Source organism: Microcebus murinus, chromosome 5 (assembly GCF_040939455.1).
Source record: "Microcebus murinus isolate Inina chromosome 5, M.murinus_Inina_mat1.0, whole genome shotgun sequence".
Taxonomy (NCBI): Eukaryota; Metazoa; Chordata; class Mammalia; order Primates; family Cheirogaleidae; genus Microcebus; species Microcebus murinus.
In genome coordinates this window covers 52,047,156-52,062,282 of record NC_134108.1, presented here as the reverse complement: position 1 = coordinate 52,062,282, position 15,127 = coordinate 52,047,156, and the positions used below count along the sequence as shown (strand labels likewise).

The following is a 15,127-nucleotide window of genomic DNA, read 5'->3' as shown; positions in this document are numbered from 1 at the left end:
GAGGACAGGAGCGTTTGACTCTGTCAGTCACGTTAAAGCTGCGCCCAAAGTTTTAAAAGGCGCTGGGACTGGGGCGAGGGGGGCGAAGGGCCGGCGCGGCCGGGGGGTGGGGAGGAGCGGTCCCGGCCGCCAAGCGGGGGGCGCCACTGGGACCAGCTGGTCCAGCGAGGACGCGGGGGAGGCGAGGGGGCGCGGTAAGAGGTCGCCAGAGGGAACCGGGCTCCGGACAGGCTCTGCCCCCCGGGGTCGTTGTGGAAGAAGCAAATTCCGCAGTGAATTGTACTTACTGAGCTCAGCGTGTGCGCAGCTAGCGGCTCTCGATTGGACTGCATTAGCCTAATTTAAAATAAATAAATAAATAAATAGCCAGCAACCCTGCAGCGACGCTTCCGCTCGAAGACCGGTGGGGACGTGTGACAGAGCGGAGGTAGCTTTTCTATTACGCATCTTTTTCTCTCCGATCTCTAGCTTCTTTTCTTTAAAGTCGCTCACCCCCCAAAAGTAGGGGGGGTGGCTTGAGAATTGCCCACATGTTGTGTTCTTTTGGACGAGATGAGAAGACTTAGGGGTCCTGACAACAGGTCGAGAGGACTCTCGAGATAGGTTTGGGGTCAGTCATTTTGTCTCGAGTGCTTGGGGCTCCAGGAGAAGTGGGGTTGTGCAAGACAAACTTCCAGGGAAATCTTTGCCGGGATCCCCCTGAGGTCACAAGCATCAGTCCTTCCCAGGAATTGCCTAAGTGTAGCTGTCTTGGACAGATTCCGCGCCGTGGATGGCTGGGTTTGCAAACTGAAAAATAATTTGTCAGCGCGTGGGTCAGGCTGCGTTGGGAAAGCGCGCCCGGCTGCCGCCCCCAGCGTCCTGCTGCCGGGCCGGGTTCGGTGACAGCGGTCTTGTCACAGGAGCCTCCGCAGGCTTCCCGAGCATCCCGACTTTCTGAGGGCTTGATTTTTTTGGCGGAGAGGGAAGAGCCCCAGTTGAGAGGATTAGAGCGCGCCTTTTCTCCGCGTAGCACCGCGTCTAACCCGCCGCAGCCGCGCACTTCCAGTGTTTGAAAGCCAAAGAGATGAGTCAGGCGCAAAAGCTGCGGGGTGACAGTCTGAGCTTTTGGCCCAGCCTCGTCCTCGTCCCCATCTCCCACCTTCTTTTAGGTCCTCGGTTGGTTCGTGGCAGTTGGGCGGAAGAGGGTCTGGGTAGGTGCCAGCTCAGGGCTTATACCCGAAGTTGTCACGTTCCCTTTGGGGTCAATGAACCCCCGACTGACTCTTTCGTAACCAGGCTGGGCATATTAACTCAGCTGTCTCGGCATTGGGGAGATGTTCCCGTTCCCATAAGGTTTCTTTCCTTTCCTTTTATTCCTTTCCTTTTTTTAAACGGAGCTTTCTAGGAAAATATCTTTTAAAGTTTTAAATATCTTGGTGTATACAGAAACGGATAACAAAATTTCCAAAACGAAAAGGGGGGAACAAAAGGAAAAGATCTGACTTGGAGGTTGTTTACTTAGTGTAGTCATTGCTGAAGCTACCATAGTGTAGGACGGAGGAAGAGAGTTGCAGAACAGAACTGGTTAAGTAAAAAAGTTTTACCTGTAATGTAATAGAGAAGGCACAGTAAGTGGCAAAAAATAATAAAATATACAGTAGATACACAATACAGATGACTGAGAACCTCTGCTCACAATGCAAGCTCTTGTGAATTAAAGTTTTTTTCTTACATCAGTCAACTAGACTTTTTTCTTTAATTAGGAAGCACAATGAAGTTTCTAACAGATGTTGTCAGCCACAAACTGATCAAAAATAATAAGTATAATTAGTTTCCAGGGACATCTTTAGTTTATAAGGCCTCGAAATTAAAATATGATGCTTTTAAACATTGTGGTACGAAAACGCAGGAAAACATTTGTTCCAGATCTTGTAGTGACACCATTTCCTTGCTCTGTGCTGCAGAAGACTTCAGTAAGATATGGCCCCTCTCCTCTCTCACCTCAACACCTCTTTCTTCAAATTTGATTTCTTTCTGATCTTAAGCAATTCTGCTTAAAAAATATTTCCTGATTTTAAAAAGCCAGCAAGTCCAGGTGAAATCCTTAAAATATAACAGGATGCCGATCAGATCATATAACTTTTTCTCATAAACTGAGTGTTATAAAGAATATGCTTAAGCAGCTATTCATCTAAATATAGCTTTAGACATGCATCATTTAATCTGAATTAATATTGCCAAACTTCTAGTACCCTGAAATGTAAGCACAAAGATCAAATTCCCTATAATAATTCTCAGATAAAGTTGATAATCACTGGTTCTGCTTGGTGTAGTAAAAATTGATCAACAATCAATCATTTCTAAATTGAATATATAACATTAAGACAAAGTATTGAGTGGGATGCCCTAATATATTCAGTTCTTAATTCATATGGTATCATGCCTCTAAACTCTATGCAGTGGGTTGAAGATTGTCTTTCTAAATTATTTGTTTCCTGCACATTGGAAAGAGGCAGAAAGTTAACAGGTTTTCTATGGTATTCAACCGCTACCCCACCAAAACATCTTGTGGTTTGGACTGCATTTTAATGTATGCCATGTTTTGAAATCTGTTTGGTTTTGAACAAACTTTAGCCTCTGTGCAAGAATAAGCACTCACCCTTTAGCAGATCTTTATGACTGTCTTAAACAAAAGTTTTTAAAAAGTAAGTGCCAAAAGAGCATATTACAAAGTAAGGTCTATCTTCCTGGGAGTCCATATCTATTTGAGTCTTTAGGCCCATAAGTACTTTTCATTTCTAGTGATGATACCTCTGAAGGGTAGTTAAGGCTGATAATAACATCTTCTTTTGACACAGGGGGAGTAGAATCCTAAGTTTCAAATGTTGTTTCTGCCAAATAGACTGTCTTCTGGGTTAGAGTCACATTACCATAATTTTGTTTTGCTACATTTAAGTAAATTAGAAAACAAATACTGGCCTTGCAAAAGCTACTGCTTATTTCTCATCTTTTTTGACTGCAGGATTCTTTCACTTATCTGCCTATTTACTCACAGGCTGTTGAAGTTCTGAGAAGTAAAAATCTTCTACATTGGCAATGTAATTTAAGTGACAAATGTGTATTGAGCAAATACTATCTGGGTAGAATAAAAAGTAGAAGACCTGAAACTCAGTGTTTACAAATGAAAAGGCCTAACCAATAAACATAAGGCACTGGGATGGGTCACAGTACTTTTCCTGTGTATTGTTTTAATAGAACTATTTTTATTTCATACTAAGTAGCTTTTCCTAGCTGTCTGAATTGTTCTTGAGCTTCTTCATATATCATGGAAAGCACAAAAGTTTAGGCCAGGATTATAATTTTTAAAAAATAATTTCTCTCAATTTGTTCTCTCTTTTTAAATACTGGGATATTGCTTAATAGTACAATTTTAGTCCTTTCTAAAAAAAAAAAAAAGGCTTATTTGTTCTTCTTTAAAGTAAATGACATGGAATACTATTTGGGGTAGATTAAAGACAAAAAATTAAGCTAATGACATTTCTCAATTGCACTTGATTAAGTCTCATCATATTTGGGAATTAGTCCAGTCTTTTCTCTTTAACTGGTTAGAGGTGATGATGCTGAATTTAGGACTAAGTTCTGCCAGCAACTCACTTATAGGCCTATTTTAAAGGAAGTAAGTTGGAGAGGTTGCCCGCAGAAAGCTCATATTCTCCATATGTGTAGAAGGGATTTTGAAGTGTTCCTTTACTTATTGGAAACTATAAAATCCTTAGAGGTAGTATAAAGTAGTAGAAATTGCTGGAAAACAAAAGGAGAGATCTTCAGGCTTTGTAGTATGCATTTGGATGACGGCTAGAGTACATATTGAAAAAAGGAACTATACCTTCAATTTCAGTAGTGTTTTATTGTTTGGTAGTGAAAATTTAAATATGTTGCTTTCTTGCTGTTCAAAAACGTATCTAAATTTGAAGGAGATTTTTCTTTCAAGATTTTAGCCACAATTGCCCATAACTTTTAAGGAGTTCCATAAGCAAAGTTGCTTGTGTAAGCAGTGGAAGGCTTTGTACACTAAACAGAATGTCATTCAACAGTTTCTGAGTAAAATATGTGTGGCGGTTTCCCTAATGAAATTTCAAATATGGTGCTATGAATTCTAATACAATCTGTGGATAGTATATGAACAAAAGCATGTGTGTTAAACATTACCATTGCAGAAGAAAAATATTTTGTTTCTTTTGACTGGAACACTTTAAACTTTGGTAATGATGAGGATCATTGCTTGAAAGAAAAGATCATGCATGTGATACTTATTCACATGTGACAAATTGAGAGTCAATGTTTTGTAACTAATTCACTTGGTAAAATGGTACTGTATACTCAAACAGAATAAAAAAGTAAACTTATTTTTAGAGTTTAGAAATACTCTATTAGAAAACTTTGTACGTTTGGTTGGTTTCTATTTTACATGAATATATATAGTAACAAAGTACAAGAAGTTTGAATACATGAACTTTAAGTATTTTCATTGCAAATCTAATTGGCTTCTGGTTGTGGTTTTCTGACAAGTTTGTTCTTATAGATTAACATTGATTCGTCTTACAGCATTTCACACTTGAAATACCTGTGTGCTATATTTTGGTTCCATCAAACTGGAAGTTTGAAACTAAATATTAACTCTTTTTTCATATTTTTAATGAAAAAATTTAAATGAGGTAGCATCCACCTGTAGTCCTAGCTACTTAGAAGGCTGAGGCGGCAGGATCTCTTGAGCCCCTGAGTTTGAGTCCAGCCTGGGCAACATAGTGAGACACATCTTTTTTAAAAGGATACTTTAAATATGAGACATGCTAGAAAAAAAAAACTTTTTAGAACACTCTGTATTCGACAATCAATATTTTCTGACCCCAACATAAATTCATCTAAAAGATACAACGTTTTGATTGATAGAAAGTTTATATTATAATTAAACTGGTTAAGTCCAACGGATACACTTTGTTTCCTTCTATACATTTGACACTTAATTTTACTTTATTTAGAATTTTACCTCTCCTAGGATTGCCAGTTTCAAAAAATTTCTTCCTAAGTCAGACTCAGGGAAGACAGTCTACCTAGTTTTTAAAAAAATGACATTATTTGCTAGTTTTTCTCAGTACTTACTTCCTTCTTCTGATATCTTTTCTTTGTCAGCCCAAGGACTGTTGTTACCCAGCTTTCATCAAAAGTAAACTTTTCCCTGTCTCTACAAAAAATAGAAAAATAAGCCAGGCATGGTGGTAGACGCCTGTAGTCCCAGCTACTTGGGGAGGCTAAGGCAGAAGAATCACTTGAGCCTAGGAGTTTGAGGTTGTAGCAAGCTATGACAAGGCCACTGCACTCCAGCCTGGGCGACAGAGTGAGACCCTGTCTAAAAAGAATTTTTTAAAAGTAAACTTGTTATCCTTTATAGATCTGCCTCTGCTAGGCTGGTAATATCCATATTCCTTTATTGGGTTATTATAATCAATCTGACTATGGTTTTGCATTGAGATGTTTAAAGATAATACAAATGTACTTTTGTTTAAATTTTAGAAAACACATTGTGATCAATTAGAATAAATTTGTATGCAAATGTTCCCCCAAGTACATAGTTGATCTGTGCCCTTCCAAACAATTCCACATTTGGAACTCTCCTTTTTCTGGTGTTTCTCTGCAGCTCTGCTCATCACGTTATTGTCTGCTCCTGATGGTCTAATGTAAACTTGATGTCCTAGGAAAACTTTTGTTTAGCCAAGGGCAAGCTTCTATGGACTTTGATTACATGTGTTGGCACTTCTGTGTTACTTGCCTTCCACCAAGTCCTCTGAGACCTGAGTGTCTTTGTGTGATGGCCTCAGGTGTACCAAAGCAGGCCTTCTAATTCCCTGCCCTCCATGATACGGCACTGGGTCAGGGCCTTGAGTACAGTAGAAATCGACTTAGACCCAGGGTTTATGAACAAGTTTATGTAACCTTTAGAGTTACTCAACTGCAGTGCCTCAATTTCCCTTTGGATAAAATAAAGGGTGTTGAGATTAAATGATATTTGAAGTTGGGCAGGGTGGCACATGCCATAGTCTCAGCTACTTAGGAGGCTGAGGTAGGAGGATTGCTTGAGGCCAAAAGTTTAATGCTGCAGTATGCAATGATCTTACTTGTGAATAGCCATAGCACTCCAGCCTGGGCAACATAAAAAAACAAAAATATCCATTTTTTATGTTAAAACCTCCTGTATTGTCTTTTCATCTCTCTTCTCTCCCTCTGTCACTTAGATTATTTCCATGCATGTTTTTTATACTTTTATTATATTTTTATGTATTTATGGTATTGTTTGGCTTATTAAAAAATCTGACATAAACAGTATCATACTGTTTCCTACACATGTGTTCTTTTTAACTAAACATGTTTTTCTGAGATGTATCCACACAGATATATGTTGCTTTGGTCTGTTCCATTATCAACTCTGTAGTCTTCTATTAATGGATATAATATCATTAATTTATCTATTCTGTAATGCTCACTATTTCAAAAGAGGCTGCTATGAACTTCTCATACTTGTTTCCTTGTGCATAGATATAATTGTCTTTCTAAGGTGTCAGTTGGAGTACAGTGGCATGATCATAGCTCACTGCAGCCTTGAACTCTTAGACTCAACCATCCTCCTACTTCAGGCTCCTCAGTAGCTGGAACTACACACGTGTGCCACCATGCCTGGCTACTTTTTCAATTTTTTGTAGAGACAGGGCCTCACTATGTTGCCCCAGCTGGTGTCGAACTCCTGGCCTCAAGCCATCCTTCCACCTAGGCCTTCCAAAGTGCTGGAATTACGGGAATGAGCCTTTGGGACCCACCACGAAATTATTTTTCAAAGTGGTTTCACTAATTTACATTGCTACTAGCTGCATGTGAGAGTTCCTATTGCAAGTACATTGCCATGAACAAGTTCATATTTTAAAATATTTTCCCACTTCATGGCGGGGCATGGGCCATGAAGTCTCAGCACTTTGGGAGGCTGAAGTGGGAGAATGGCTTGAGCCTGGGAGTACCAGGTTACAATGAGCTATGATCAGGCCACTGCTCTCCAGCCTGGGTTATAGAGTGAGATACCCCGTCTCAAAAAGTATACGTATTCTCCTACTTCAGATGGGGTATAAAATGGTGACTCGCTTTAAATTATATTTTCCTGACTATTAGTGAAAATGAGCATTTTATTCACTGTTTGTTGGACATCTAGCTTTCCTCTGTTGTAAAGTGCTTATTCTTAGCTCATTTTCATTTTGGAAGATTTGTTTTTATTGCTGATTTATTATTCCGTGTCTACTCTAGATTCTAATTCCTTATTGGTATGTTTGCTGCAAAAATATCTTCCTAATCTGCGGCTTACCCTTGCATTGTTTATGCTGTCTTTTAAAATGCAGAAATTTTATTTTTAATATAGTGAAGTCACAGATATACTTACCCATATATTCTTCTTAAAGTTTCATAAAATTTTGCTGTGTCTTTAATTTTCCTAAAGTGTATTTTTGTGTTTGTTATGAGATAGAAAGCTATTTTTTTCTCCTCAATAGATAAATAAATATCCAGGCACAATTTATTAAATAGCATATCCTTTCCTTACACTTTTAAAATGCCACCTCCATCATTTCATATATACTTGTGTATGTCCCTTTTCTTTTCCTTGGTCTGTCTAACCTTGTTCTACTATAGTGGAGTAAATTGCTTTATGTTTTCTCATCTAGTAGGGTGAGCTCCACAACTGCGTTCTTCAGAATTGTCTTGGTTATTCTTGGTATTTTGCAATTCCATGGGGATTTTAGGGTCAGTAGATACACTTTTTCCAAAGTGGGAAAATATTGTACAATTTTTTTTTTTTGGATGCTGCCATCCATGAATAACTTTCCATAGAATTTCAAACTGGAAATATTCACTTAATTTGTTCTCTAATTTTTGGATCTTCATTGTGGTAGTTACTACTAAACTAACTTCAAATCTGCTGTTAAATTTTGCTGTCCTGAATTTTGGTGCATGAACAAAGCTGGAAAAGTTAATTTAGTTTCTAAAAACAACTCAGTTTGATTAAGCTGAAGAGTTTGGGTTGCAAAAACTGAGGTTTTTTGTTTTCTTAAGTAGCATTTGAATGGAGATGTAGAGGTAAGGCCAGGTAATCGCTTTCTTTTCTCCTTTTGTCATTAAGCAGAGATAGAACAATGGGTGTTATTTGAGAGCTGCCCTTCTAACCTTTGCTACTCTTAAAATGCCTCAGGTCATCACAAGTTTCTTAGTGGTATTTTAATTTTTTAATTTAATGTTTGACTTCTGAGAGAATTGTTTAGAAACATTTACCTTATTGATATTGCAGGGAAATGGTTAGATAATGGTGACCATTGGTGACACTAAGGGATTTCATAACATGTTTATTTCTGGGAGTGATTAAAAACAGGATTGTCAAGTTTTATTTAATTGGAAATTTGTTTTGGATTCTTTCATCCATAAAGCATCTAATATTGGAAATGAATTTTAATATCAAAAGGTAGGAAGATGTCTAGGGCTTTGATTTTTTTAAATATATTCTGCTTTATATAAACTTTGAAAATACTTTTGATAATCCTCATTAAAAGTGACTTTACATCATAATTTCATAAATATTTTGAGATATTTTTCTTATGTATTGCATTTGTCCACTGGAAAAGAAATGATATTTAAGGCATTCAATTCATTTCATACTATAATTCATCAAGAATTGGCCCTAAATGCTTCTATGCATACCTATGGAGAGTGCTGTCATTTGTCCATGGTGCTAATTTTTCTCAATTTCTCATCCTTTTCTGTTCTGAAGCTTACTTGGCCAAGTTCCTCATATATGTAAGGCCAAGAGAATAGGAATAGAGTGGCTATTCTCTCTTGGAGCATTCAGCAGGGTAACACATTATGGTGTTTGGGAGTTTGTACTTTATTATAGTACAATGGTATTTGTGGTTATTTTTTGTTCTTTCTCTTTTTATGTTAGTTGATGTTTTCAGAATTAATAAAGACCAAAATATTCCTAGTCAGAGAATACCTTTACAGATATACATAGGCACATATAGTTGGAATTTAAGATACTCATTTGTTCATTTACTCATCATGGGTATATATGCATATTATGAATCAAGTCACCATATATTCTATTGTCCAGAGCAGGACACGTTTGAGAGTGAAAGGTGGTGTTAGGGACAATTACAAAGGGTCAACAAACACAAACCAGCATCTTCCATGGCAAGTCATCAGACATTGGCTACTATGTATCATGCTTCCTACAGTCAGGAAGTTTTAAATAATTTAGTTAACACTATCAGGATGGGAAAGGGAGGGAAAGAATACATGAGAAGAGGAAGGGGAGGTTTCTGTATAGACACTACACAAGCATCTGGAGACTACAGGTTTACTGGGTGCTAAGTATGCCCTGCTGTGGTCTGCTATTTTCATTTAATTTGTGTATCTTATCCTGTTTCTGCTAGTGTAGGAATTGGTCTCCACCTTGCTTCATTATTATCCTTAGACATTTTAAAACATTTTTCTTTAGCTTCTGCATTTCTTTGATTTGGGGCTGGTAATATACTTATGGCTCTCATTTTTGTTTCTGTTTTTTTTATTTTATTTTATATAGTTAGATTAATTGGATTTCCTGACCGTTCAATTGGTTTTGGTTGACTATTTCTTTTGACCACTTGGGAAGAAGGCCTCCCAGTAACATATGTGCTTTTTATTTCTGTTCAATCATTCAAGTCATAGGTTTTGTAGGTGGTTTATTTGGATTATAAAAAATCTGAAAGGAGCACAGACTTTGACCTCAGGTCCAGATTTTGCTAATTTTTGGATATGAGTGCACTTGGTTCTCAAAGCAGCATGGCTTTGAGTTCCTATATTCCAGCATTGTTGCTTTAATTGCAGTTTGCCTCCTTCTCTACAGGGAGAGTGAGTGTTGAGTCCATCCAGGGCTGACAGATGGAGGAAGGGGTCACCTTTCCTTGTGTAGGATGTATGGACTGTTTTGCAAAGAGTTATTTTGTTTTTGTGGGTAATGTTCCCCCCTTCTCTGAAATCTATACCTGAGAGTACAAAATATGGGAGTGTGTGTTTGCCAATAATCAGATCAAAGGTTCCCGGAGGCCTAACCTACCTGAAAAGGGAAAGGAGCTATAGTGGCTCTCTGCAACCTGACCTCTCCACTCTCATTGTAGCCAAGTTTTTGATAGGCATCTAGATAGAAAGCTGCTGGGGCTACCTTCCCAGGTGCTTGCGAGATAAAATGTGTGTATCTGTATATGGATATGGTAAATTTGAGCTATTGGGGGTAGAAAAAAGACAGTAACATGTATGCTAACATAAATATTGAAACAGATTGTTAATCTTTCATCAGAGCCTCTTGGTTTGGAATCCTTTTGTTTGACAATAATGAAGGTAACTGTTGACTAATATTGTTTAAAAGACTGGTATTTGTGGCACCAAAGGTAAACACAACCAGAGGAACTTATTGACGCTTTGCAAATATTTACAGGCTGAAAGAATACAGTTTCATAAAAGAGCCAAGTGATTTCGTAGTGACTTTCTGGTTTTCCTGCAGTTCAGAAGATAACTTATCTGTAAAAAAGGGTAGGTTTTTGCTTATAGAAGTGTAATACAATATTCTGAATCTCGTTCTTTTCCTTTAAGAGTTATTATTATTGTTTTTTAAATTTTTAGAAAAACAAGATCTGGATTACTTTTTTAGGGGAGATGCTGATGCTGTTAATAGTATGATACATTATACTGTTATGAATATTATTAAAGCACTTAAAAATACACAGTATTTTAAAGCACTTAAAAATACTACAGTAATCAAAAGCTATATCCACTTTCATTTTACACATTTTGGCATTGTGATGAAAAATGTATTGTCAGCATAAAACTATGTTTTCTTAGAATAGATATTTAGTTAAAAATGTATCCTTATAAGCAACAATTGTTAAAAATGATATGTTTGTGGAAAGAGAAACAATGTCCTTCAAATAGATGTTTTTATGGAGACAATGAACACTGCTAGATTTCCTCTTGTACGTGGTTCTTTTAATAATGTAATAAGTTTAAAACAGGACTGATATCTTTAATTCTCCACTTCTTTTATACAGTTAAGTGCTGGCTGGAATCTTCTTTGGGCTGAAAGAATGACACATTCAAGAAGTCTTTGACAGTGTTTAAACACTTCTTATCAAAACTTAATTTCCATGAATGATTGATTTTGGCACTTGATGGAAGGCTGAAGAATGTTCAATTACCCCATTTTCATGTGCTAATGAAGCCGAAAGTGACTTAAGAGGATTTCTTAACACTGTGGCAGCCTGTTTGGATATGCACATGACTTCTTAGGTTTCTCTCCCAGGGTTTGTCTCTACTAAATAGTTGTCTTATTGAGTAAGTGTGGCTAATCTGTCTGCTTGGCCACAGGCCTTGGCCTTCCTCTGTAGAGTGGACTGTAATTAGTGAAGCTGTCAAACCAGGTGTTTAGTTTCAAGAGAACTCATTTTGTTCAAATCTTCCAATTTGCAAAATCAATGAAGTTTAGCAGTTCTGTTTGTTCACAGGGACTTCTTTGGTATTAGGTTTTGAGTAAAATCAATGCAGAAAACATTTTAAACTGGCGGCCAGAAAAACAACTTTTAATTCCACAATTTGGGTTTAAAAAACTTGAGTATTAGATTCAATTTTTCACATATTGCACTAGAATTTTTCATTAAACATTTAGCCCAAGCTGGGCTAGAAATATAAGAATCAAATGGGAGAATTTTCTGCCCCATTTTTTGAGGGGGATGATTGAATGAGGGAGAAGAAAATTTGTATTATAGGAAAATACATGACTCTCCCCACTAAAATACATGCATATGTTACTGGTGGGTTTAAATTTTGATGATTGTGCTACATATTCTTATGTAATCTTAGCATTAGAAACTAGAAAACTTTAGAGTTAGATGTCCTTCCAGATCAAGATTCCCTCAGGGTTGATAATTCCGTGGATTCCAAAAAGGTCATTTCTCTGGCATCTGAACACTTCTGAGGCTTGAAGTAAGTCACAAACTGGTTTTGTGACCCCAGTGAGCCACTCTAGCCTCTTAAGTTCAAAACAACAACAGTCCTCATCCAAACTGCTTATTACTTCCTCATGACTTCCACTTCCTTCTCAGGAAGGTGTTTGACTCCTCCAAGCATGGAAAGTGTTGTATTCAGGGAAGAGTAGATCCTTGTTTAGATTGCAGCAAATGTACTATGTGTAAACACTTCATGGGTGTGTTCTAGTTCTCCTTAGGGGTGTGTTGTGGCAGACTCAGCCAAGACTGATGGGTGTCTTTTTCTTTTTTCTTTTTCTTGCCCTGTGTGGATGGTAGGGATGGGTGACTTCTCTAGATAATTTGGCACAATCTTTACTTTTATAAGAAGGCAGGAAACATGTTGGGAGAAGGAAGCAGCTCTGTTTCCTCAAAGAACCCCTGCCTAATGAACTTGTAATTAGGAAAATTTAATAAATCTGCTTTGTGGAGCAAACCTAAACTCTTCAGATTCTCTCAAAACTTCATTTAACTTTGGACATCACTTTTTAATCTCCACCTATACCTAGAAGACACCCTCTCTTTTCCTCCACCCTCCTATGGTTATCTCTACCTCATCTCTCCACCAAAAAAATTTAAAATATTTTTTTTAAAAGGGAAGAAAAGAAGACCATTGCCAGATATCACCAAAGCATCCTCGGGGATTGAGTGGTACATAGAATGGAGAAATTATTCCCTTCTGTCCACTTTTACAAGGTGAAGGCCATCTCATGTCCCACCGCTCCTAGCTCGCCATCAGAAGCCACCAGTCCACTTCCTAGTCTGTATTAAGCTAGAAGGCAGGAATCCTCCTCATGGCTTCTCTACTTTGACAACAGAGCAAAGTCATTGCATTTCCTGGGGCTGGGCTTATCACAGTAAGTTTAAAATGTCTAAGGTTTCTTGTAACACTCATGCTCAGTGATAACTTATGCCACTTGCATAATAATTTGGAAGATGTATTAAGGGATGACAACACACTACACTGAAAGTCATGCTTATTATTTGCAGTGTCCCCAGTATATTTCACTGGGGCTTGGTCACGATTAGATCTGACCTCATTTCTCTTCCTTGTGAGTGATTTCTCTCTCATTTTTGTTAGTTTGCTCCCTTACCATTCTCCACATTCTTTAGGAGTAGGTGAATCAAAAAATAATTTGAGACAAAGGCAACTGTCATTTTTTATTACAAATACTATTTGAGCAGCCCATTCATATAAAACTGTCTACTACTACATCTTTTAAATTCTGTGCAACTAAAGATAGGGGGTTGACAAGTAGAAAGTTATAGTCACAACTAATGTTCCCCTGCCGGGTACAGGGGATACAGACATAAGTCAAGCAGTTCCTGCTTCCTAGAATTCCCCTCCCTGCCCTGACTAGCAGGGGGGAAAGTAGGCCCAGTCAGGTAACATCTGAATGTGAGACGAAGGGTGAGGGTGTTTGGTGGCACCCCTAACCTAAAGTAAAGGGAGAAGCTAAAGTCTGGCTCTTTATTCATCCCCATTCAAAGTATATATGTGACAATCAGGTTTTTAAATGTTGCTCATACGCTTCAAAGTAGATTCATTCTGGTTTCAATTTATAGTGTAGCAAATATATATATATATATATATATATATATATATATATATATATATATATATATGTTTTTTTTTGAGACACAGTCTCACTTTGTTGCCCAGGCCAGAGTGAGTGCTGTGGCATCAGCCTAGCTCATAGCAACCTCAATCTCCTGGGCTCAAGCAATCCTACTGCCTCAGCCTCCCGAGTACCTGGGACTACAGGCATGCACCACCATGCCTGGCTAATTTTTTGTATATATATTTTTAGTTGGTCAATTAATTTCTTTCTATTTTTAGTAGAGACGGGGTCTCGCTCAGGATGGTTTCGAACTCCTAACCTCGAGCAATCTGCCCGCCTCAGCCTCCTAGAGTACTAGGATTAAGTGTAGCAAATATTAACATGGGTTTTTTAAGATTACTTTCTCTTCCATCTGGTCCAGAGAGCTAGATCACACTAGGTAAAGAAGAAAATTTATAGATGTTATAAATTTACTTAGGTGGGTAATTAGCATTCTTTAGGCAACTCATTCCATCAGGGTTATATTTTGATTTTTCTACAACTCTGCTCATTTCAAAAATTCCCACTACTCAGAGCTTTAGTAAAGGAGAAAGAGAGGAAAAGGGTACAAGAAATATATCTATATATATCCATATGGATGGAAAAAAACTGTATCAAGGTGGAGAGCAGGAGTGAATTAATGAATTAGGGGGTGCAGTGGGAGAGAAAGCCCTGAAACTAAAGAAGGCGCTAACTGGCGGGGAATGTTGTGAGCATCTCTGAGTGTGATGTGATTATCTTCTTTCTCCTGAATGTTTGAGTCATCCTATGGCAGGTCAGAGGGAGCAGAATCCAGCAGGTCAGTCTGAGAGCTATGGGGTCCCAAAATATGCCCAATCCCCCTCTCTGCAGAGTATGGAAGTCTAGTTTAGGCCCTCTGCAAGCTAATTGAGCTTCTATCATTAAGTCACAGCTTGAGATACCCAAGATTCTGGCAGGGCACTCTCCTATAGGTGTTTACAATCCTTCAAGTATTTATTTATTTTCCCTTAGGGAACAAAACCCCTTTTTCAAAGAAAAGCTTAATAAGAATCTTAATAAATAAAATGCAAATAATAGTTTAATGCTATAAAATGTAAATGCTAGTTTAACACTATAAAAGGCATAATTTAGTTTATATATTTACATTTAAAACATTTATTTATTTATTTATTAGTAGGTGAATCAGTTCAACTTTTTTTTTTTTCCTTTTTGGTTCACCCAAGTAGGGTGCAGTGGCGGCATCATAGTTCACTGCAACCTCAAACTCCTGGGCTCAAGCAATCCTCCTGCCTCAGCTTCCCAAGTAGCTGGGACTACAGGTGCACACCAGGATGCCTGGCCAATTTTTCTATTTTTAGTAAAGATGTGGTCTCACTCTTGCTCAGGCTGGTCTCGAACTCATGAGTTCAAACGATCCTCCTGAGT

General features: G+C 37.9%; 1 long non-coding RNA gene across 1 annotated transcript; it reads left to right on the top strand.

The window, feature by feature from the left end:
- Window positions 1–340: 340 nt before the first annotated feature.
- LOC142870893 (uncharacterized) lies at window positions 341–13,049 on the top strand. Its single transcript, XR_012919217.1, has 3 exons — window positions 341–427; window positions 10,538–10,632; window positions 11,148–13,049. It is a non-coding gene; the product is annotated as an uncharacterized LOC142870893 (long non-coding RNA).
- The last annotated feature ends 2,078 nt before the right edge of the window (window positions 13,050–15,127 follow it).